Below are 25,501 nucleotides of genomic sequence, written 5' to 3'. Positions count from 1 at the left end.
TCAAGTTGTCAGGTTTAGTTTGTGCTAAAAGGCACCATAGTCCCTGGTGAAAGGTAAGAAGTTGTTTAGACCTCGCAGAGAAAAGAAACTACCCTTCAATGAGGTTCATGAAATGTTTCCTGCAGTCAGAATCCTTCGTAGTCCAGAGACTTTGTTTATTACCTGCCCTAGCTCCCCGGGAAGCTCTCTGTGCTGGGGGCTCCACTGGCTTCGTGAGGGGTAAAGTCAGAACCTCCAGAAATCTAAGTGTTGAGGGAATTCTTCCTTCACCTCTCCAATTACACCCTGTTTTACCAGACTGCATAAATAAGAGCAGCATTTATTTTTAAAGTTGTCTTCTTTAAAACAATTGCCCCCCTTTACTGGGGGACAAGGTGGTTATTATTGTTACATTAAAATTTGTACTTGAGTGGATGTATAGTGAGAAGAAATTGTTAATCTTTTAAGGCAAATTTGCATTCAGCGACACCTTGTTGACACTGAGGTCTCTATATTGCAGCAAAGCACTTTTGTTTTGGTGTTGACATTTCAATTTGACATTCTTGGTAGGCTCTAAAACATCTCTAAAAGGGTGGCTGACACCATTCCCCCTCCTTTCCTTTTTATACACCCCTCCACTGCACAGTGTGAATTTGGCTGGATATTTCAGACTAGTAAGGCATCTAGTAATGCCTTAAGTGTTACTCTTGTGTTCTGCTCATCCCTCCAATTTAGACAGGGGTTGTTCCCTTACCATTTTTGTCAGAGTTAAACACTCAGGTACATCAGCCCAGAAATGAAAATTTCTGCCATTTCTTGACATTTATACCACAGACATACCAAACCACTTGATAGTCAAGACCTTTCTATATTTGTTAATCAGATAAAACAACGGAAATCCAACCACAACTGAAGAGTCATGTTTTTATTTCAATACCAGGTATGGATACAACCAAATAGTGAATAATAGATCTGAAACTACATCAATTATTTCTGAAGATGACAAAATCTTCACTGTAATTTCTCCTCCCACTATATTTCTCTGGACTCTTCTGTTTAAGAGGCTTTTTGTCTGCACACACAGACACCAGTGAATCATTTTCCTTCACAACTAGCCCCATATCTACAAAAAAAAAAAAAAAAAGGGAAAATATTTTAAAATTGAATAACTGGAGTGTTAGCCATTATGTTGCCAGCAACTGAGTACCATGCAGCTGTTTGCTCACTACCCCTCACCCATGGTGAGATGGGAAGGAGAATCAGAAAAAAGTTAATACTTGTAGGCTGAGATAAGAACAGCATAATAATTGAAATAAAATAAAATATTATAATAATACAACAGTAATAATAGTAATGGAAAGGGAGATAACAATTAAAGAGAGAGAAATAAAAGCAAAGGAAGATAAGTGATGCACAATACAATTGCACACGAGTTGCTGACCTGTGCCCAGCTCATCCCTGAGCAGCTATCAGCCCCTCTGAGCCAACTCCCCCCAGTTTATGTACTGGGAATGATGTTCTGTGCTACAGAATATCCCTAAGCTAGATGTCCTGGCTATGGTCCAGGTTCCTGTGTACCTGCTTAACAGCAGAGCATGAGACACTGAAAGGCCTTGACTAAGAGCAAGCACTATTTATCAAGAAATAAATATCAGTGTGTTATCTACCTTATCCTCACACTGAATGAAAAAAGCACAACACAGCAGTACCAGTTACTTGGAAAAAAATTTTACTCTATCCCAGCTAAAATCAGGACTAGTTTGTACAAAAATTAGAAGCAAACAAAGAAACATGACTTCTCAAAATATCACCAGTGACATAAGTTCTGTAAAGTGTTTTGAATCAGGTCACAGTTTCATGTAGACACAGTGTATGTTGGGCTGATCAGACTGTCAGTTCCCTATCCAAGGGAGCCTCCCTTTTAAGAGCATCTGATGACTTCCATGAAAGAGCGATCCCACTGAGGTAAGAGAATATATGATTGTCAAGCTCAGCTCAGCTTATTAAAATTTCAGAGAACAGGGGAACACCCACTTTCACTCTATGACTTCTTCCTTCAAGCATCTCAAATCAAAAGCATTCTTTTAGTGCTGGCTAATATCAAGAAAACATATAGGATACGCCTATAAACTGTGCAAAACCGAGCTCCATTTCTAACTGTGAAAAAAGAAAGAAATCCAAAGAATAGTACTTAGGGAAAATCATGGTACAACACCACTAATGAAAGTTATAACCAATGATGAAGTAGTATTTCTTAGAATCACAGCTGAATACTTCAGTCTTTGAATACCATGCTGTTTATCAAAAATAATTCATATTTCTGCTTTTCATAGTAGGAAGCAGCCAAAGGGAAAAAAATCAGTCTAGGAGGAGATAAAACATCTGTTACATTAACTACTTAGCTGTGGGAGTACATTTTCACATGTTTTCACAGGAACCAGCCAGGGTATATGTGCAAATTTTAATATGCCATATTCTCTACGCACTAGAATGCAGTTTAATTTTAAAAATTAAAAAAATGAAGATGAGCTCTTTTGTGGACCAGTGAGCATACTATATGTAATATTGATTTTAAAAAATTATTTAAATGAGTAAAGGACTATTTTCAGACACTCCATTTTTCTCTCTCTTCTTGTTAAAGAAGTTTTTCCCATGTTGCAAAACATAATTAGCATGGAGAGCACGAACACCTGAGGGTGCGAGGGATTGTGAAGACTCGTGAAATTTCTGTTAAGTGTGTGAGGCTGAAGGAACAAGAAAAAGAGAAGGCTGACTATGAAATTACCCATGTAAGTTGACTGGATGGATATTTATTTATTTAGAGTGATGTATATGGCAAATATTGCAGCATTATGCCTCTGGTCTCAATAATTGCAGTGGAATTTCTTGGGATACCTAACAAAGCAGATGAAATGCTGGCCTTAGTGTCTGCTGAGCAATAGTTATACACAGAAAAATTTGTACTGTTCTAGGAGCTAGCATGCTGATTACTTTTTCTGAGAATTCACACAAGCTTGATCACATGAAGGGTTTGAAGGGGTCCACTCCTTCTGGGAGCTGTCCCCAGTGGAGAAAGGGAGCAGAGAGGCATAGGGATGCAAAAGTGTGGATTTCCAGCCTAGCTATATGAACTCTATTTGAAATCTTGTGTGATGCCACCAGTAGTAGGGAGTTCCTGCCAATGAGTACTCATGTTGTAACATGATAGGCAGCTCCCACTTCAACCTGATAAACTGCAACTGGTAAGAAAACCTCTCTGCTCTTAGGACTTAAAACTGAATTTCCAGTTGAACAAGTGTTTCTTGGTACTGTAAGGAGGCTTTTCTCTATGTAATAGAAATTATTAGATTGTATGGAATATCAATTTTGATTATAAAATATTAAATTGTATAAATAGTCTTCCCTTCAACAAGGATAGTGCATGCATCTGCAACCTGGAAGTGATGCAAATCATACATATATAAATATCACGTTGCACCTTTCTTTCTAAATAGACAAAATATTTGATTGTGTTATTAGGGGATAATGTGCCAAGAGTGCAACTGTGAGAATAGTGTTGTTACTTGTGACGAGTCTGTCCTTACTGGAGGAGGTTATAAAGAATACACATTTCATCCACACACCACAAACTGTCTACATTTCAGCAGATGTTTTCTCATAGCAGAAATTTCGGAAACAAAAAGTCAGTCTTCCTAACCACAAGATATGAATCACTCTACCGTAGCATGGAAACCAAGATGATGCACACTCAGAAACAACAAATAAAATCAAAGATAGCAGTCTACTGTGATAGCTATAATTCTTGAGAATTTCTACTGGAAACCTTGTCTGCTTTATGAACAAATCAAATTCTATAGTTTACTTATGAATGACACAGTAAATTATTCAGTCTCTGAGTAGTTTTAGTTTATATTTAGTCTCTTATTTTAAATTATGACTCACTGAGTTTTATGGGCATGAAAGGCTACGTGCACTTAAATTTTACAAGAATTAAAAGTAAATTTGCTTTTCATTTTTTGAATCCTTCCATCACTTTTTTTTTTGCCATACCTTGCTCTAGATTATCATTATTTCCTTCTTGCAGAACTACAGTTTCATCATTCCAGGACTGAGAAATCATGGCCTGATTCTAATCTGACCATCAGATGCCTCTGAATTAAAAAATAATAATTGAAAAATCGAAATTTCTGGGCATCTTTACTATTACATAAGGTTTGTTGCATCCCAGCTGCTACTTCTGCAAATAGATGTAACCTGGCAGGGAGGTGGCTGAGCCAGGTCTAGCCCAGCTGTGTCTGCACTACGACACGAGCAGCAAGGGCAGCACCAGTGTCACTGCAGTGTGGTTTGCTGGAGAGATGCTGGATCAGCCTTTGCTGTGCTGGACTTGTGGCTTGGCCAGCAGCTGCAGAGCTGGCTTCAGTACAGGGCTCTGCTGGGGGCACTGCACCTCGCTCAAAAACTTCACTTCCTTTGTTCGGGCACTGTGTTCAACACTTCCCTTTATTCGCTTTCACCAATGTCCTTATCCTGCTGTCCTTGAACACACACACTTTATCTCAATACTCCAGGTAGTTACCCAATATTAGCATCGTTTTGATGTCATCATACAGTCTGTGTTGTAACCATGGCTTAGGTGGGTGAGGAGAGAGGAGAGACAAGGCACTCAAGGAGATGAGTCTCAAATGTAGAGTAAGTCTGGTGTGCCTTGTCTTCATGAAGGATTTGCAAACCTGACCTACTTGGGGTTATTATCTTACCTCCCACAGGCAGCTAAACTCTAACACGTCTGAATGTCCTACAGACATTTGTATAAGGCTGGAAAAGATAGATCAGCCTGTCACAGAAAGTAAATGTACGGATATAACACCCCCCCCCCAAAATATGCATTTTGTTACAAACAGGCAATACTGATGCAAAGAAAAATCATTCACTCTGTCAGAATTATTAGTAAAAGCTCTGCTCTGGCTCTATAGCTCAATATCATCACAAATTTTGAGATTTTGGGCTGTGAAATAGAGGACAGTTTGGCAGAATGAGGAATATGTTTACTCCCCTTTGCCCAGCTCGTGTAAAGCAATTCTGAATTATCTTGCTTTTAAAGACTCTGAATGACACAATAAGCATGTATGTATTTAACAAAATCCTAATTGAAATTTAAAAAATTAAATTAATACTAATATCCTTTATTGTTCTTCCATACTGCAGGGCAGAAACCATGCAAATAAATAAAACTGAATGCAACAGAACTCTGCCTTCAGCTAAAGTTGAGATTATTAATGCATGCAGACAGGTCAAATACTGTTGTGGTTTCACATCAGTTTCTTCTGTTTTACTTCCAGATTTTTGAGAGCTTCCCTTAGGTAAGGAAGACATCTGTTTATGTCTGAAAACAATAGATATGCTCAAGCTGGAATGTGGAGGAGGTTTCTCTTCACAAAACAAGCACAGCACTCTCCTGGCAGGCTTGCCAGAGGGCACAACATAACTAAGAATATGAACTGCTCCACTTACCATCTCTATACAAACACAAGGTTTTTCTCCAAACATGTCCTTGATGATACCAGAGAATGTATCTGAAGCTAACACTTTAGCTAACACTAAATGGAATATTCCCTTTTATTTCCTGCCACTGGGATAAGCCTATCCATCCAACTCACAAGAGTGGGTTAGTATCATTCAGATTATTGCAGTGCAAAAACCCAATAATAATAAAGATGTAATGTGCCATATCAGCAATAAACGTATGCATGAACAGAGCAAAATACTCATCAAACCTACAGTAGGAAAGCTTTTGTCCTCATTTATCATGAAATTGTTTAGTGTTTAGCTTTAAATGTCTACAGTTATTCATGCAATCAAAGATGTAGCCCATAGAAATCAGGTCTACATTAACTTTTTTTTTTTTAATTTGGCTAAGTTTTAAAGAATCAATCATAAAATTTACATTTACAGCAGTAGTACGAGATCAGTGAGAGGTAATACCTTGGCAATGATATTTCCTTCAAGCTATGGTGAGAATACAAAAGCACATTTCTAGTGCATTCATTAAGTTAACATATTCTATAATTAATAAAGAATCATGAGTCACTTCCTGGGAACAGCATTAAAGGAACTTCAGGATGTAGTATTTGAAGAAAGAGAATTCGGGAAGTCCTGTGATAGTATGGAACTGCATTTCTTAATCATCCAGGAAAGTGATTTTAAGGGGAGGGGAATTGGAGACTTCTTTTAATAAAAATGAATCACAGAAGTGCTGGAATCTGACAATCAAAATGAAACCTCACTAAATTATACAAGTAACTAGCAATATAGTTCTGAACATAAAGAAATCACAGGTTTCTGGCAAGTGTTTTCTCAAGAAAACTTGGAGCATTTAGAGAAGATACAAAGCACAGAGCAATTAGACTGTTTCCTCTTTTTTGTCACTGAAAACTTAACAGTTTAGCAGATGATTCTGTTAAGAAAGTTACTGCTTTTCTATTCGTGCATGTTTCAATGCATATTGACATATGTTTACATACTTTTACATACGCTTATCTTTAAGATTTCAAATAACACAATTGTTGAGAAACCAACAGTGAATAGAACTAATTTTAATTCATATACTTATTTCAGATGCAACTTCAGCAAAAGGTTGGGGTAGTGGTCCCTGCTTCCAGCAATGGCTTTGATTTTTTTCAGTGACAATCTAATATGAATGCATACATCAACATGATTTCATATGAGTGCATACATAGCATTTTAGTTGTGTCCCTTAGCAGGTGTATTGTTTCTGGCTGACATGGAGTTAATTTTCCCATAGCAGCTCTCAGAGTGCTGGAAAGGTGTTGATACCACACCAGTGTTTGCACTATTGCTGAAAAGAGCTTGCACAGCATCAGCTCTTCCAACCTTCCCCCTCATCTGCAGGTTGGTGGTGGGCAAGATCTTAGGAGACAATATGGCCATCACAGCTGACCCAAACTGGCCAAAGGGATAGTCCATAATATTCCAGACCATGTGTGTTCTCAGCAATAGAAGCTAAAAGAAAAGAGGAGGAGGGTGGGACAGTGGGGTCAGATGATTGTTATTTACATAATTTTTCTTCTGGAACAGCTATTATGTGTACTGAAGCCCTGCTTCCTGGGAAGTGGCAAGACATCCATTTATGAAGGGAAGCAGAGAATAAAATATTTTTGTTTCCTGTGCTTCTGCATGCATGACCTTTGCTTTTGCTTTATTAAATTGCCCTTATATTGACCCATGAGTTTTTTCCACCTTATTTTCTCCCTGTCCTGCCCAATGAGGAGTGGAGTGATAAAGCAGGTTCAATTCCCTTCAGTTTGAAGAGTGCAGTACTATCCACTTTCAATGGCAATATCAACCTTCATCAGACTTAACTTCATATCATACTTCTCAGATTTTCCTGCAAGACTTTAAGCAGCTCCTTCCAGGACAGCCACTATGAGCAATTGTTCTCAATTCTGGAAATGCTGGTCAGGAGGTGGAAGATCTGACAGTTCTGAAACTTTTAATTTACAAATGTCATATTCAAAGTCTGGTAGTCCCTGAAAAGGATGAATTAAAACTGAAGTTATTAGATCTTCTTTCAGCATCATTAAGACTGATTCTGCTCTACTTTACTATGAAATGATAAGTCCTGCTTGTATTGAGGAAGAGGAACTGTATCCTATGCCATAATTTCACACTTCTCTAATTTACTTCAAAAGAAAGGAAAAGCAGATTAATATGTTCCTTTCCTTCTTCTCCAGCTAAATTACAGTTCTTTCCTGAGACTTGTTTATCTACCAGAAGGTTAATAGTAACAATAATACATTTAATAAATGGTACTTTTTGTCAATAAAAAATACAGAATTTTTAAAAGTAAAGTCGAAACTTTAAAGGTAATTATAAAAGAATGCATAACTTATCTTCTCATCTTCCCTTTCCATTCTGCTTTTTTAAAAGTCTTTTTTCCTGAAATTGTTATCTGTCTCTGTCTCAGATTCCAACTCTTTTACACAAAAACTCTTACTAAGCCTTTTTTTTTCCTTCTAGTAATTTTTTTCTACCCTCTAGCAGAAGGATGAAAGGCAGGTAATTTGTCTACAGAGTCTCCAGACTGATGAGAAGCACGAGACTGTGCACAGAGGAAGTTCTAACACTAATAAAGAAAACATCCTAGCAATGTGTTTCTCAGTGACACAATCATTGATCAGGGCATACATTTCAGATATAGGAATGAAAAAGTAGAAGTCTGTATTTTACATTAAAGGAGAATTTTTCCACTGAAGGCAAAAAAAAAAATTTTTCTTAGTAAGAACTAAGAAATTATAATCACATCTTTACAATTTTCCGGAATAGTAGTACTCAATTATCATCTTTAAGAGGAAGTTTATGAGTATGCATTTTGTAATTGTATTCTTCTTAATATTTGAAACATTTAGTCTTAAAGAGATAAAAATTTGCTTTCTGGAAGCTAAACGCATTGATACAGTGCTTTGTTGAGCCTTTTACAAAGTGTAAGGTTCAAGTTGCTATAGACACATCTGTGCCTTTGTCTTTTGATAGAGTTTCAGCCCAAGGTGTGGAAATAACTGCAGTCGGATTGCTCTGCAGGTAAAGTAAATAGGTCCTGACATGACCAACAAAAACAGACAACCCAAATTACTTTCAAGAATAATGCTTTTATCTAAAATGAGTAGTCCACCTGCTTATGTTTTTTTTCCTGTTGTTTTAAGACTGACTCTTCATTTGAAGAGAAGTTTTCTTTCCTGAAGGGGAAATATAAAGAATAGGAACTGATATCAAAAGACAACAAGTTTTACAAATGTATCCAGGAGACAAAAGTACACAGAGTCTTGGGGGGGAAAGAAAAAAAAAAAAGGAATAAGTTATTTACAGATGTTTCTAAATTTTCATCAATGACAATCTCTCCATAAGAGTTGACATTAATGCCCCCCATAATAAATCCCCAAAACCCTCAACCTTAAGAAAAATTCTTTCCAGTTCCTCTGTTTTCTTTCATATCTCAGAAGGGAACCTGAGGTATAACACAACAGGTAGTTAAAGAAAAAACTAGTAGAAGCTAAAGTTTACCATTTCACTGTGCAAACCAGTCTGAGACTTTCAGTGAAGCTCCTAGCAAAGCCCAGGATGTTTGCACTGGCATCTGAATGCAGGCATTGGCTGGGACCAGCTACTGCAATCACATTTTTTGCCTTTTTGCTCTTTTACTGCAGAGACCAGCAGCCAATGCAGGTAATTCTTTTCACACTAAATCCTTTCCACAGATTACTTCATGGCCTAAACAATTCTGCTTCACATGATTGCAGGAAATATCATTCCTCCTCTTTTTTTTTTTTCCCCTTGGTAATTTTTTTTTAAATTTTTGTATTCCAGGCAATATAACCTCTGCTCAATATCATCAACAGGTGACTTCTTGGGATCCCCTCCATGCCTTACCACAGCTGTCCTTCTAGCCAAATCTCCTTTTCCAGTCTCTATTCTTTCCCTCTAACCTCCCACTGCTGCGAGTATGCTCTCTGTTTTTCAAAGGCTCAGTGGAGTATTATGGAAGTGTGGTTCAGGGCTATATTTACCACATAATACAGTTTATTAGCTATAAATCCCATGGCAGGTATATGAAATACAGTTGTGTCAGACACCACAATTTTTCAAAACATAAGCATTCTTCAAAAAAATTTGTGCTAAATATATTTTCTTCATTCTTTCTTCAGTTAATGGTAAAAACATGAAAATAAGGCAGATGACCTCTTCTTTGCTTTATTACATGAGTGACATGAAACAGCCTTTGCTCCCTCACATCTACTATCAAGCATTTAAAAGATGAGAGTAAATGCTCACAAGTGCAATATATCATTGACAAAATTCCACTGGGTTTCTTTCCTTTAAGTATGGCAGAGTATAAAGGCTCTCCTGAAAACACCTCTATTGCTTCTGCTGCCTTGCAGTACTTTATTAATGCTGGTGTAAATATATCTCTCATCTGGTCATTAACTATACTAATTAAAAGAGCTTCATAATGAGTATTCAAGGATGTCATTCTGTAAAATGTGTAACTCCATGTTTTCAGATTAAGGTTCTTAATCTGAAAGTTTGCACATCAGTCTTGAAGGAAAGTAGAAAGAATAACGAAGAAACTCTTCTGCAGGTGAGTTTCTCCATCATCAAGTCATAGTATTTTTCAGCCCAGAAGGACTCTGAATGTACTGTTTCAATAAGACATAGATAAAGCACAGCAAGCAAGATAACACCCTGTATAGTGTTCAGTGAAAATTCATGCAGTGAGATGATCACATATATTATAACACCTTGCTGACTCATTGCTAGTATGTGAGAAAATAGATTGCCCTCAGGGACAATAATAGCTTATCTCATTTGCAAAGAGAAAGAATAATAACCATGAAGTCATAGCAAATTATCTACACCTGTGACACTGATGAAATTCTGAGGTGGAGCTGGCCAGGTGAAACTGTAGAGGTGGAAACTGTAAAATAAAAACATGTCTGGAAAAGGTTGTGTATTGAGACACAGGACTTTCTTTGAAGAAGATAAAAGGGCAATGTTCAGTTATGATTTCTGTCAAGAAATAGAATGAGTCAAATAACTACAGTGTATTTTGTAGCTGGAGGGAAGGGTGGGGATGTGTGTGGGGAGAGGAGAAGACAAAAAGACATCTTCTGTCTGAGTCTGGCATCTATGAGAAACAAGAAGTTCCTTTCCTGAATAAGTTTCTCTTCTTAATAACTTCCTAAACTCCCAAGGTATACTTTTTATTTTGCTCCTTATCTAAGGAAGTAGAAGCCAAAAATTGAGAAAAATAATTGCTCAACCCCACAAAGGAGAGACTCTGTCTGGTTTAGAGAGGGGTCAGATTAGTCTGTGAAAGCAGAAACTTGGTACTTATGAAATTTAAATGTCAGCATAACCACTAAGTATATTTGAAAACATGTAGACTCTGGATACATATGTTTGGGTTTGTTTATCAAAACCTATGGAATTTTTCTCACCATTGTTCTGGAGTTGGTGCAACTTTACTTCAGTGTGGATTGGGGCAACCATGGGCTCCCCAACTTGGTTCAGATGAACTACAAGCATGTTGAGATAGACAGTGTCAATCATTCCCACTCACTGTTTGCAGTTTCAGGAATTATCTTTATGAGGAATCACTCTTCTAACTCGCAGCCTAAGTTTAGTTCTGTCTTGTTATAGCTATACTTATCTGTGGTGAATTTATTTGTGGTGGAGACTTCACCAGCCCAGGTCCTTCACTTCCTCTATGGTCACAAGATAGAAGGATAAATGTTTGGAGACCGGGAGAGGAAAATCCAGTCCATTTACCATAGATTGTTTCCATCTCTTTGGATTCACAGGCAACTTATATAATCTTCTGCAGTTAATTTTGGACAGAAATCTAGTTCTTCTACTGAGGGTATAAGGGACTGAAAAAAGTGTTAGAAAAATCAATCTTTTCATGGGTCAACTGACCTAGCTTTCTTTTGACATCTTCTAATATGACTCAGTAAATGGGAAATAGTTCTCAGACCTCAAATACTTTGGGGTACTGCTACTGATAGAAATAAAGACAGAGTCTATAGCATAAACAGGCATTAATTTTTTTACTAGGGTTCTGCTCTGTGAAGATTTAGTAGGTAAGTGCAGCACATGGAAGAATTACCTGTATGTTGGAGAACTAAGCTTAGCAGTCTATGAAAAGCGCCCAGTGAAGCTGCATTTTAATCTCTAGAGTGGCTGAAGCCTATGAGAAATGTAAATCTGTAATGTAAATAGCTGGTGGTATATATTAAGAACCAGGGAAAATATAGTACTTGACCATAGCCCTTCTTACTCAACCTTTAAGTCAACACAACCACATTTATGTCAGTAATTTCAAGCAGAGATGTGTGGCCCTTTACTAATAATTATGGGCTTCAGTTTTCCAAAATATTATGGAGGTTTTATTATAAGTCTGATACTACAAAAATCAAACTGGACAAGAACCTTGTATTAAGTCAAACTTAGAGTCTATCTTAGTTTAATTGGGCCACTAGTTTCTCATATTCTTATGTTAAAATTTCCTGTTACTGACAACACCATGAACTGGAATGGTGTGGATTACATTGTGCTTTTGTCTGTACAATCTAAACATTCAGGTACATATTTACAGGTGGGGAAAAATTTGGAAGTTTTGGGTTTCAATTTTCACCTCTGTAGAGAGATTTACTGACCACTATTCAAGGTAATAGGTACAGAAGAAACAGCTCCATAACTCCGTTAAAGACATAAAAAGCTTTGATTTACTTAAAAACATTGATTTCCAAGTAGGCAGGATGTATGTACAATTTCATGAGACAGGAAGAGAGTAATAGTTAAGAACATTGTGTCCTTGCTTTGAAAGCTTTTGCTGGAAGCTAAGTTTTATGATTTAATTCAGCTTAGAAAGAAAATGGTATGGAGTGACCCAACAAGATCATTCGCAGTCGAATGCGCTTCTATAATTAAAAACATGCACCAGAAAAAGCAAAAATTTTTTAAAATGTAGTGGTGCTGTTGTTCCCAAGATAATAGGCTACACATTAACTTAAATCTGCTCTTTATTCTGCCCTAAGATGGCAGCCAGAACCACTGTGAATTTGTTAATTTTCTTTTTAACCAGAAACAAACATTTCATAAAGCATTTGCTAGAGCATAGATGATAAAAAACCACATAAATCAGTCAACATGCAGCACAGTGCTTCTCTTCTAAGGAAATTTCTCTCAGTAGAAATGCAAACATTAATACAGAGCATATAATGTTGTAAGTCAATAAAGCCACACTTCATTTTCATCATACCCATTACACTGCCACTTTGTCATAAATTGTCCTACACAATCCTAATGGATTTTTCCTTCAGCATTTTCTTAGTGTAACTCCAGTGGACTATAAGGTCAGGAGTGTTGAAATGTATGTAACAATCATCCCAGAGACCTGGCTAGATTATAACACTTGACCATTGTTAATTCAATGCAATCACTTCATAGTAGAAATTAAAACGACAGCAAATACAATTGTCAATAAATATAAACACTGCTGTACGTATATGAATCTAGAGATTCCCAGATGGCAAACCTGCAGGATAAATTTCTTCACTGCCTGGCCAATGTTTTCCCAGGCTCTCCCTGGTCCTACCTGCTCAATGTGTGCAGTTTGTCATATAGAAACAGAATACAAAAAGAAAATGGAGATTAAAGCTTCTGACACAGTGGACCTGGTCTCTGTCTATTTCTATCTGGTGTGACAAGGCACCAGTACCTGGACCCAGTCCTATTCACTGAACTCCTACAGGAATTCAGAATCAATTCAGAATAATATTTACATGTACCTTTAAGTAAATATTTTAATTCATGTGATTCAGTCCGTTCAAAACGGAACAATCTGAACTCTGACATAGCTTTTGAAATTTCTGTTTAAAATAATTTCAGTGCTGACAATGATGATAATGAACCCAGGTATGTACATGTATACATACACACACTCCAACTAGACAATTTTATTTTTCCTTTTAACAGCCTGACATTTCTTACCTTCAATTTTGTCATCATATTTAAAATATTGAGGGAGCACCCACTTTCTCAGATTAGCATAGCTTATCAGTTTATTTTTATTGGCTATCAAAATGCACAATATTTATTCACAGTAAAAGCTACTGTAGTTCATTTTCCATCATAAGATGTAGTACAGTATGTGCTCAAAGAGAGTTCGTTCTTATAAATTTTGTGAGAGAAATCCAGAACTCCCTGAACTCTGCTGAACTTAGTGGTTTTGCTGCTGGCCACAAAGATGTTGTCCTTCTACCCTCATCCTCTCTTGCTCTACAAAGAATCTGAACAGTCATTGACTCTGACATTAGCCAAAAGAAACAATAAATACTGGTTATTAAAATTTCCTGTTTTCATGGTCTTAGGAAGTATAATGGCAATCAGACCTTACCACACACTTGTGAATGCTGAGAAGTGTTCACCATCATCTATCATTTAAAAATTGTCATAGTTTTAGAGTCTGGAAGTAAAAGCCAAAAAAACAGAAGCAGAACTCTATTAGTGATTCACTGGTGATTCAGAGTGTCTCATTTATTCCCTATTTCTCTCCAAGGGAACTTGACACCCACTTCCTATCACATCATTGTTACAACCATGAGCATCAAGCCACAATATTGTTTTGTTGCCGTTTATGGTTGCTAAATGCCAGCTTCTGAAGAAAAACCCGCAAAAAATAGGTTTTCTTAATATCTTCATTAGGTTCTATGGTTTAAACCTATCAGTGGCCAGCTAGAGAGCACACAGGAAGAGAAAGATAAGATCTGTGGATCTGCAGCTTCCAATCTGTCTTCCGCAATACTTTTAAATTGGTTCATCTCAGTCATTTGAACCTTGGTACACTCCAAATCTTGAATTGCGTAAGGAGGTTTATGGGGTGTTACTGAAATATTTTCTTGACTTCTGAAACCACCTCAACAAGAAATAAGCTAGAATTGGAGATACTTGAAAGTGTTTCTCTGGTTTGTAAAAAATGTTCTTTGTCTAGTTTGGTTGGTTTGCTTTTTTGATTTTTTGTGGTTTTAGTTTGTTTTTTGGGGTTTTTTTTCCCTTGGTATTTTTAATGTTTTACATTCAAGAGATAATAAATTGATATTTTTCAATATTTTCAATGAACTGCAAACTTCCCTTATCTTATTCACTGGCAGTGGGACTGGCATTCTTGTCATCAGATATGTCTGCTCTGAGGATAGGGAAATGAAGTGACATCCAATACATTTTAACTGAACTTTTTCAGGCTTGAAAAATAGACCTATAAAGAAAACAACTAGATGAAGATTTTATGTTCTAGTATGTAAAGATAATTAATATTTGTCCTATATTTTCTGACTTTAAATCAGTTTATCTGAAATTTAAGGGACATTTTTTTCAGTCCCTTATACCCTCAGTGGAAATGCTTTACAAAGCCCCACATAAGCTTTAGGTGTACCTGTGGAGTCACTCAGTAATCTCCTTCACCGTCCTCAGACAGCTCTCTTTTTATCACTGTAAAAGAAAAAAAAAGTTTGAAGAGCACCATTTTTTAATAAACAATTAAATAATGTTATTAAATAATAAAATTTTAAAAATTTAAAATAAAATATTTTAAGTATCATAATATTTACTTTATCATAGTATTGCAAGGTTTCTTTGGAAGTTTGCCTATCAGAATTCCTGTTCTCACTGGGCCTAAGCTTTACAAATTGATGGGTAGATCTGTATTGGGATAATTTCTTTGTCACACAGAGAAAATTCATCTCTTTTGGTATTAACATGGAACGAATCCAAGAAAAGCATGGAAGAGTGAGAAAGCTCCACACCCTGCTAGGAACAGTACTTATTCCGAGCTAAGAGTTTAGGAATTCTGAAAGTCCATACATTTTTTAAATTCAGAGTGACCTGAGACAAAAACCTTTGTTTCAAGCCTATGAGAAAAGTAATCAAAATCTGCATCTTCAAGCAACAGAGTAAATCCTATTCCCCAGGCTAATCTGTGTCCCGTGGCATACTTTCACTAGAAATGCATCTTCTGAATATTTTTTTTTAAATTTCTCTTTGCCAAACTACAAGTTTTGGGGTTTTACTATGCTGTTTTAGCAGAAGGAAATCTTGGCCAACCTGGTTCAATGTTAAGCATGGTGGCCCTAGTCCATGAAGCACTTGCATTCTTAGGTCTAAACAAGACTTAAATCTTATTCTTTCAGCTACTTGAAATTATGTAGTGTTCCTTTAATATCAGAGGCATAATGAGATGGGAGGAATCTAATAAGAATATATTCTAAGGCAAACATGCTATGATTTGAAATAATCATGTTCTTGGAGCTCATTAAAGTTATAGTGTTTTGGTTTAGTTTGTCAAAACCAATTAGAAAATAACTGGAAAAATATTTTTTGAACTTTCTGTTTGCAGTTTTTCTAACTCTTTAAGAATTAAAAGAAAAACTGCGGTACAAAAGTGTGGAGATGGGACATAATTCCATTTTATATGTTTTCTTTTTAATACCATACTGTGCAGTACTTTATGGTTTTGCAGTATGAAAAGTAAATATATCTAACTGTTCTAGTATTTAGAAAACTTATTTGCATTTTAATAAGAAGCTGTACATATTTGTAATTTTTAGATATATGAAAATAAAAATATGAGGGCCATGCAAAGACCAGAGATGTTTATTTCTGTCTCATCAAAGTTGTGCAAATAAGTTATTTGTAGTCATATACATTTCTTTATGCACATCTATATGTGGAAATATAAGAGATTTTGCTTCTAGTGTTTCTCACCCGAGAAAATAAGTATGTACTACATGTTTTGGTGTTTAAGTACACTTGAGATAAAAAGCCATACAATCATGAATAATAAAGTCATAGGTAAGCAGATAACAAGACGATAACCAAAAGCAGAGAGATAACAAAGAAAGAGAATTCCTTGTAAACCTAACATTTGTTGTTAGATGCTTTGCAATACAAGAAAAAAATAGATTATCTGTTTATACTCTTCAGGGCACAATATAGTCTATTTCTGGGGCCAGAAGAAGTTTTTACTGAGTTTTTAATGGAATACATAGCTGTCTAGGGCCAGTGACTGAAGCTGGAGTCGACTTCCAAGGTGCTGATGCAGAGCACCTCACTCCCCACAGCTCGTATTCCCACAGCCGACTGCACACCAGGCTATTGCTCTAGCCTGTAAGGAAGCTGAGGCAGAGAGAGGCCATTTGCCCATCCCCAGAGTAGATTAAAGAATCTGTGGCAAGAATGCAGAGCCAGTGGCTCTCAGCCACCTTTGGCTGCCACATCCAGGAGCCTGGGGCCTCAACTGGGTGGATGCTGGCAGCCAGAGGAGAGTGTGCGGCACATTGGCAATGGCTCGGTGGGAGAGACCAGGTTGGAGCAGAGTCATGAGTCTTTAGTGCCTTGGAGAGAAACACAGGAAGGAAATACAGACTTCAAAGGCCCATTATATTGCCCAACAAGCAAAAAGGCACCTAATTATAACTGAGAATGTGGCCAGCAGGATCAGTGGTCCAGCTGGAAGCCAAGCTCTGTTTGCTTCATGTTAAAGGTCCTTGAAGTTCCTGTTGTGTCAAATGTCAAGCATATTTTGAGTTTTAACTAGTTCACATGAAATCAACAATAAAAATCTTACTGACTTCAGTGAGACCAGAATTTGATGGTAATCCACGACCTGAGAACATTTCTCACAGTAGATAAGGATTTCATTTGACATCAGGTTACTTGCAAACTTCTCTCATTGATGTCTTCTGAAGGAAGGTATTTGTACCCACAAAAAATAAAGTATAATACTAGGTCTAGTACTTTAGATTAAATAGACTGCACTCTTTTGAGTCTACTTGATAATATTTTCATGCCCAGAAGGGAGGCTGAACTGCGCATTGCTGTTGTGAAACTTCCCTTTAGTTGCTGCTAGAAAGAATGCCTTGGGGTTTTTTCCACGTTCAAAGCATCAGGTTTTGTAAGCTCAATTTAAAACCATGAAAGAATGTATTTCTTTTAGGCTGAGTAAGGCAAAAGATTTCTGTGTTAGGGAGGATTTATAGATACAGTCTTACAATGTGGCATTTGTTTTAAAGCAGTAAAATGATGAAATGTTTAAGAGGTTTAGCCATGTGATTATTATGTGTCATCATTATACTGAAATAACCTCCTCCGTATCTAAATTTTTTGGGGGGTCAGGGTGGATAAAGAATACTAAAATTGTGGTAAATATTCTGTTCTACAGAAGTACCTGGTGGCTGCAATGAGATGTAGCAGTCCTTCACCCGACTTTTTTCTTGAAAGAGAAGACCTGTCTTTAGTCCCTTGGCATCTTCTCAAATCCTCATTTTCAGGAACATTTACTTTTAGATTCTTCTTATGTAGACCTATCAATTCAACAGCCATCTGCACCACCTCGGAAAAGAGGAGGGCTGATGCTCTCCTGCATGCCAGCTGAAGTCTGGAATTAGATCAGGGATTTGGTCTGCCTGAAAAGTGATCTGGTGAAAGCAAAGACAAAACAAATCCAGCAACTTGCACTGTGGCTGGGTGAAAGCAGCTGTACAGCTGCAATTGTAGCAGAGACCGTGTTCATTGAAATCTATGGTGGCCTTGGAACCTTCATAATATATTCTGAGCTCCAGGCTGCCACCTGGCCAGAAAACACCTCTGACTTCAGCAGGAGCCCCAGTGAAAGAGTTTGTCTGGATCGCTGTGAGAACAGCCACCTACCTCAGCTGGGAACCAAATAATATTGTTGTAGAAGGCATTCATGTTTCTACCTGCTACAGATCTCCAGTTTTACACATGGCAGAAATGTTTGCCAACTTCGAAATGTTTCAGACAATGGTGGATAACACCATTTTACTCCCCTGACCTATTTTCACCCCAAAAGGAAAAGAAAAACAAAACAACAGTCAGATATTTTCAGGGTTTCCCAGGTAAAATTACGTTGTGTTATTCATTGTTACGTAATCACAATTGAATTTTTTTTTTTCTTTTTGGTTATTAAACTCATGCTTTGAACTCCAAGTGTTGGTATGCACTTAAGTCAGAAAAATATCAAAAGTTCAGTGCTCGAAGGCATGTCTCCCTTTTTAGGCAGTGCTCAGGTCTTGAACTTTGGGAGAAAAAAATCTCTGATTTTCTAATACTACTTTGACTACATCTGCAGCTGTCAGGAGATCTATATCCAATAGCCCAAAAGGCATTTTGAGATGAGCAAGATTCAATTTTTAATGTGCAAGAAATAGCTTAGTGTGTTTTGTTAATTCCATTTAGTCCCCATACACTTTTCCTTTTTCTCTTACGTTACCAAAAAGAATGTCAGCACTGTCTACAACATCATTTCTGACACGGCATATGAGTTCTTGTTACAGAACTTTGTGTGGAACAATATTTTTGTACTTCTTTATTGTCTTATGCCAGAACTCACTAAAATGATTCAAAAACACCCATTAATACAACATGTACTGAAACAAAGAGATATTTCAGGGCTGCTTTATTCAATACTAAATAATTTTTTAAAGTTTAAAAAATTGTTTAATATTTTGATTCAAGCATTATTTTATTCTGGATGTGGCTGAAATCACTGCTTTTGTAAAAATGTATTGTGTGTTGCACACATAACAGCATCTACTTTTTCCTGTATACTACACCTACTCATTCTATAAGACAGCTGTAAGCAGCCACTGCTTTGCATTCAAATCATGCTTTTCTCTATTTTTTCTGACTTTTTTAAAATAAAAAGGTATGTTATCAAGGTTCAGCTATTACAGGGGTTGAGTACATGAATGTTTGACTCCTCCAAGAATAAAAATTCTCAGCACTATAATAGTAAGGAAGTGAGTTAAAACACTCCAGAATAACAGTGCTGTTCACAGAGGATCACTGTCAAACATTTTGCAGCCATTTATTCTTTCCTGATGTCACCCTTCTTTATGTTAAACTAATAAAATGCTTATTTGGTGGTGATACACGATCTCGGTGTAATGTAGCTGCATACAGACCAGCTGCTTTGATTACTAACAGAATTGTGTGAATGTGGCTTGGCCACATGCAGTCGCTGTTGAATGATTGGATTTTCTGATGGTGTAGGATCTGATTGAGTCTTTTTAACTGAAACCTTTAGTTTCAGTTATAAAGCTTAGAAAAAATGAGGGTTTGTCAGTAGTGAAATTTCCCACCAGAAAAATTATTATCTTTCCAGAAATATTTATATTTTTTATTTTATTTTTTTATTTTGATATAATATCTTTAAGTGCAATATAAATTTACATTCATCTTTTAAAAATATGTGAAACTATACCATAAGTTGCTTTTTATATTTCAATCATCTTTGCAGAATCCAAAGACTGTTCTAACAGAAATAAAACACAGAGCTGAAATGTACATGTAATCTTTATTTCTTAGAGGTGTCAAAGAAATATTTTATTTGGGTGGTGAGAACTAGAAGTAGAGTATATTCCACCTTAATTTGCAGCAAAAAATAAAAGGAAATTTTATCACCAGCTAACACAAAAGAGTCACAGCACTGCTTTTCTTAAATTAATGGATCTATATTGAATCACAAGACCAAGAGAATAGGAAAGGTTGTTAAGGCCTGGCAGTACTAAAGGGCTTCAAGAAAAAGTACCATCAAATACTGCTTTAAGCTGTCCCTTGTAAAAGAACACTTATTTCAGCTAACTCTACAGTCAAAATAAATTTTCAAACCAATATGTCAGAGCTTTAAACAAACCTCACTGAACTGTGCAGTAATATCCTTTTGAACATTGGTGCTGGTTTTGACCATGGATGTTGGAGCTGGCTTGAGCAGCACTAGTCAGAGAATGACTCAGAAAAACCTGCACCCACCTAAACCACATCTAGGGTGCATGCTAAACCTGTACCCACCAGGCAGCCCCGGAAATCACAGCCCACTGAATCTAACTCTTTCTTTCTATGATGCTTTTAAGAACAAGTTGAAGGTGTGTAACTGCAACTGTAGTGAAATCTGCAGTGCACACTAGAATGGTTCCTTCCTACATGGCAGACCATTTTCCCTCTTGTGTCCATATTATGAATGCATTCTATTTTGTTCTGAAAATAATGGCTTCCCTAAAAAAAAGGTAAATGAGCAAATTGTTTTGCAATGAGTGACCTACATCAGGCATACAAATAAGATCTTTTAACTTCAAAGACCTGAAGTCCTTTTTAAACTGCTATGGTAAAGAAATTAGATTTATACGTATCTCATGTTCCTCAGTCTTCTAACTGAATTAGTAATTGAGAACAATCTTCCCATTTCACTCAAGTGAAACTATCTTGGGTAACACTGCCCTAGTGTACAGCTGTATTTAGGTTAGGTAGTGGCTGAATATTTTTTCAGCGTAACTAAATCCCTATAGCCAGCAGACATTAATGTGGGATTTAAGAAAGATTAAACTTCTAGGATCCTGCCAAAAGCAATAATTAAAGTAACTATGATCTGCTTATATAAACAAGTGTCATTTAATTTTAACTGGGACTTTTGCCTTTTAGTAGTGTCAAAGAGAATAATCTTCCAGAGGACTTGACTTTCAAGATGTTCCCTTTAGTAACTCTACCTTTTATGAGAGAAAAGATGTCTTATTAGTACAGTGTATAATTTGCATAGTCTACCTATACTGAGTGCAAAAAAGTATAAACTCTTAAGAATTAATTATCGAGTTAATGATAAAGCAGGTTTTGAACTAATAAAACCCTGAATTTGCCATGAAGTAAAAGACTTTTGATGTAATGAAAACATTGGCAACACAAGTAAAATGAATATTTACCATGACAATGAAAATAGCAAGATGGGGAAGAGCAAGAAAAAGCAGTAAGTGTAACCTGTACTACAAACTGTGTGTATCCTGAGCACTCAGGGCACCAAAACTCTTACCCTGTAAGAAGTTGTAAGTCATCCAGACACCGTTGCTTATAACCTTCAGTGACAACTCCTCTTTTCTCCAGGATGAAGCCTGGGCAGGGCAGATTCCTTGGCAGAAGAAGGTTCAGTCTGTTTCTAGGAGAGGAGAATAAGATAGTGGACTCCTGGGAAGCACTCATTCCTCCCTCCACTCCTCTCCCCTGGATCTCCCAACCATGCCACACATGTAGAAACACAGCCTGGGGCTGCCCCAAGCCAACCCTGAGAGTGCCATGGGCAGCTGGGGACAGTCCCCAGCTTCCCTCAGAATAAAAGCACAGCAATGAGGTCCCGAAACTCAGAGCATGTCCATGCCTCAGGGCCTCCTCAGCTACTACACAGTGACAGTCAAATTTCTTTCTGGCTTCTCTAGAGACCTTTATTATGGGGCTGCTGATGGTGAGCCCCTTGTCCTTATTTTTCTCCAGTTTGGAGCCCTGAATCCTTACTGTGTCTTCCAGAAGATTGTAATGAGCTCCTATCCAAGTGCTCCATGGTCAGGGCTCCCAGTTTTATGAACTTTTTGGGTACTAATAGGAATTCTAGGATGTGGCCCATGACCTGTCACTTTTAACATGTGTTTCATTTATGTCTCTACTTTTTATTGCATTATTTTGGCAGAAAAAGAAGGAAAAATTTGTGTCACTCAGTTGAAAATCCATTCTTAGCCACTGGCAAACCCAGCACTTATTTTTAATTCTCCTCCAAGTCCTGTTTGAAGGACAATGGTTTTAACTCTATTTTCCTATCCTTTAAGTAAATTAAAAACATTGCATTAAAAACAATGCCAGCAATGTTTTCCCTAATAGACAGATAGGCCCTACAGAGTTTATTTGTGTAATTAAAGGCAGAATGGTCTTTAAAAGCTAACAATTTCCACTGAGTCTGAGAGCCTCTCATTGAATTAAGATGAAGAAGTAGATACATTTCATGCCCTCTTTGCTGAGGACCTGTCCTTAAAACTCAGTGCCTAGTTTCTAGGTAAGCTTAAAAGAGTCTTAAAAGTCCCTCCTACTCTCAGGATGCAATTTATCCCAAGCCACTTTAAATTTGATTGATTTAGTTAAAATTCTGGCTGCTGAAAATCTGAGAAACTAGAACAGAAAGGTGTACAGGAATATCTATCAGCAGAAGGATGTAAGAAATTTAAAATTAAAGCAACCACCAACTACCTTTACACAGGTTATATTCTGGTATCTTGCCAGTGAAATTAGCAACATTTTAGACACACACATAACAAATGCTTTTATAGCCTTAGAGGGGTTTACAAATGCAAAACATGCAGAACAAGGAATTTGAGATACTCTTTTGTATATCTTTTTTATAGAGTTGATTGGCCAATTGGTTTTTTCATTTTACAATCAATTATCAACGGAATAATGGCTGATAGTTGAACCCAGGTATAGTGGTCATGAGTATTGTCTCTCTTCCTGAAACCCAATCTGACACAAGCATGTCCCCCTGTCAGAAATGGAGACGTGAAGGCTGATCTCTCCACAGAGAGGATATGAGGATTGGGCTATACTTGGAGTTTTGTTGATTCTGGCATGCAGTGACCACATCTGTCTGTCACCAGTTCTCACAGCTCTGCAAGTACACAGAGCAGATAAGTTTATTTGAGAAGTGTAGGCATTTCTGAGGGTTAGGATGACAGCTCTGCAGTGTTGATGTAGTGTAGCAGCAACGGTGCATTCGTTTCCTTTGTTTTCCTCTCTGCCTAGAGATTCTGGCTCTGTTATTCCCACTCTTGTTTGTCTACACTTCAGAAGCTTTATATTACTAAACTCAATGTTTAGTCTTTATTTTCCATGTACACCACTCCAGACAGCTTGGGCACAGTTAGCTTGGGCTATGTCTTATTCACACCAATTTTCTAAAAATAAGACAGATATGGAAAAAGGGTCATCAAATTCAGGGTTTAGTTAACCAGGAAGAATACCCTGAATGGTTTGTGACAGCCAGAACTCTGAGAAGTTTTCTGAAGAAAAGTCAGGGTAGGGAATCCACTATCAGCTGTTAAGTTCTTTCTACCATATTTTTTACTAGCATAGAAGAAAGAGGATTATAAACAGGGAGGAGTTTTCTGGGTTACAGACAGAGCTGTTACTGTAACAGAGAATTTTGTTGTTCCCTGGGGCATGTTTAGAATATCTTAGGACAAAGGAGAAACAGTGCATTTCTATAGCTCATTGCCCCATTTTCTTTTGGAAACACTGAAAAAAAATTTTGATCTGCAGACACTGACTGCCTCTTAGGACTGCCTTTGCAGATTTAAAGACAACTGAAGGCCCACCCTCCTTGCAAGCACAAGCAGATAGTTTCAGAAATATGCTTCTGGTAAAGGGATTGCAACACACAGTAGAGTTCATTTAGGCTTCACTAGATAGCAAATCTTGGGTAAAGCATGGATAATTTCTTCAGTACCCAGAAGTTCTGGGATAGTCAAGGCACATGGCTGTGGTTGTACTGCTCCTATAACACAGCAGTTCTGCCACTGTGATCTCAACAAATAACTTCTTAAAGAGTTGTGGTCTGCAGCTGGAGACCAAGTGCAAGGAGCAGTTCTTGCTGACAAGTGGAAATGACTACAATTCTATTCAGCATCTTACTTAGCAAAACTGGAAAAGCCCCACAATCATGTTTTTGAGGCGTTGTGCATAAGGCGTTGGGTACTGGTGATCATGTCGCTGCAGGAATGTTAAAGGAACTTCTACAGAGCACCAAAACATCACAACTTCAGGATATAACAAATACTCTAGGATCAAGAAGAATCATCAAGCCTGTGGTCTGCTGATCTGAAAATTTTGTTGCCACCAATCCAGCAGACAGACTGCAGGAAAAGACTGACAAAATTCCACCATTTCAGCCTCAGCAGGTGAACATTTATTCCCTGAACCTGAAGGGTTACATTCCCAAGGGACATTCATATTTCGATTTTTGAAAATACCAAATTACTGTATAAATACAAGAGTTTAGCCATACAGATAGAAGTGCTGGTAGTCTGCACAGTTCTCACCCTCCCTTGCGGGGATCACGCAGATTAGCAGCTGCAGTAATTTCTCACAAAATGACCAAGCTGGGCAGTACTGTGAACTAAAATGATCAGAGGATTCAAAACACAGGCGAAGCCCAGTCAGTGAGCCAAAGGAGGGGCACATTAAAATTACAGAAAGCACCAGAGGGACATATTTCCATTTCATGTTGAACAGTTTTTATATCAAGAACTTTATACCCAGAAGATTTTATAACTGTGGGAACTGTCAGCCTAGTTTAGTGTAGGCTTCTCTTTGCTGGGTGTTACTCATACTAACTTCTTGCAGAATATGTGGAGCACCTTGTGACATGATGGATCTCTCTCTACATCACATTTTACCCATAGACTATTACCAGTAAAAATAATGTGGAAGTCACTCAGCTTGCCTACCTCGAGTTACACTTTAATAAAGCTGACTTGAACCAGGCCATCCATTTCATCAACAACCTCTTCTGTTTTGTCAATTTCTGAAAGAGAACATAAACTGAAAGTGCTGGAATGGCCCATGGAAACAAAAACTGAAACAAAAACCAAAACAAAACACCAAAACCCCATACAACATTAGGATATTTAGTTTTAAAAAGAAATAAATAAAGCCCTGTTCTCCAGTTCTGAACCTTTCAAGTTTTTCCAGTTTCAGTATTAAAAAGTAGAGTTTTGAATTGTGTTAGTCATAATAGTAATGGAAAATCAGGATCATTCCATTAAGGTGTAAAAGAAGCTTTTTTGGTACATCACTTTAAAAAGTCATTTTTTCACTTTCAGACTACCCATTCAAAACATTCAGATTTTTTTTTAAAGCAAACTTCATTTTCATTCAAATCAGTACACTTTTCCAGCCTTTTGATTTTCCTTGATTTAAGCAGCAGTTCTCCTTAAACCATTCTATACTTGCAGAAGGCAAATGGGAAAACTTGTATATATAAATCTTACACAAGGATTGAAAAGTTTACCTCCAAGTGCCCTTCAGTCTTTCATGTAATCACCACGTTCTGGGTAGACATGTC

At 37.1% G+C, this 25,501-nt stretch overlaps 1 long non-coding RNA gene across 1 annotated transcript; it reads right to left on the bottom strand.

The window, feature by feature from the left end:
* Positions 1-877: 877 nt before the first annotated feature.
* LOC135287340 (uncharacterized) lies at positions 878-25,033 on the bottom strand. Its single transcript, XR_010351060.1, has 4 exons — positions 24,885-25,033; positions 21,434-21,556; positions 14,990-15,045; positions 878-1,102 (listed from the first exon to the last, which is right to left on the bottom strand). It is a non-coding gene; the product is annotated as an uncharacterized LOC135287340 (long non-coding RNA).
* Between the last annotated feature and the right edge of the window lie 468 nt (positions 25,034-25,501).

This window comes from Passer domesticus, chromosome 1, assembly GCF_036417665.1.
Source record: "Passer domesticus isolate bPasDom1 chromosome 1, bPasDom1.hap1, whole genome shotgun sequence".
Lineage (NCBI taxonomy): Eukaryota > Metazoa > Chordata > Aves > Passeriformes > Passeridae > Passer > Passer domesticus.
The sequence above is the reverse complement of the archived record's forward strand: the minus strand, read 5'-3'. Positions and strand labels throughout refer to the sequence as shown.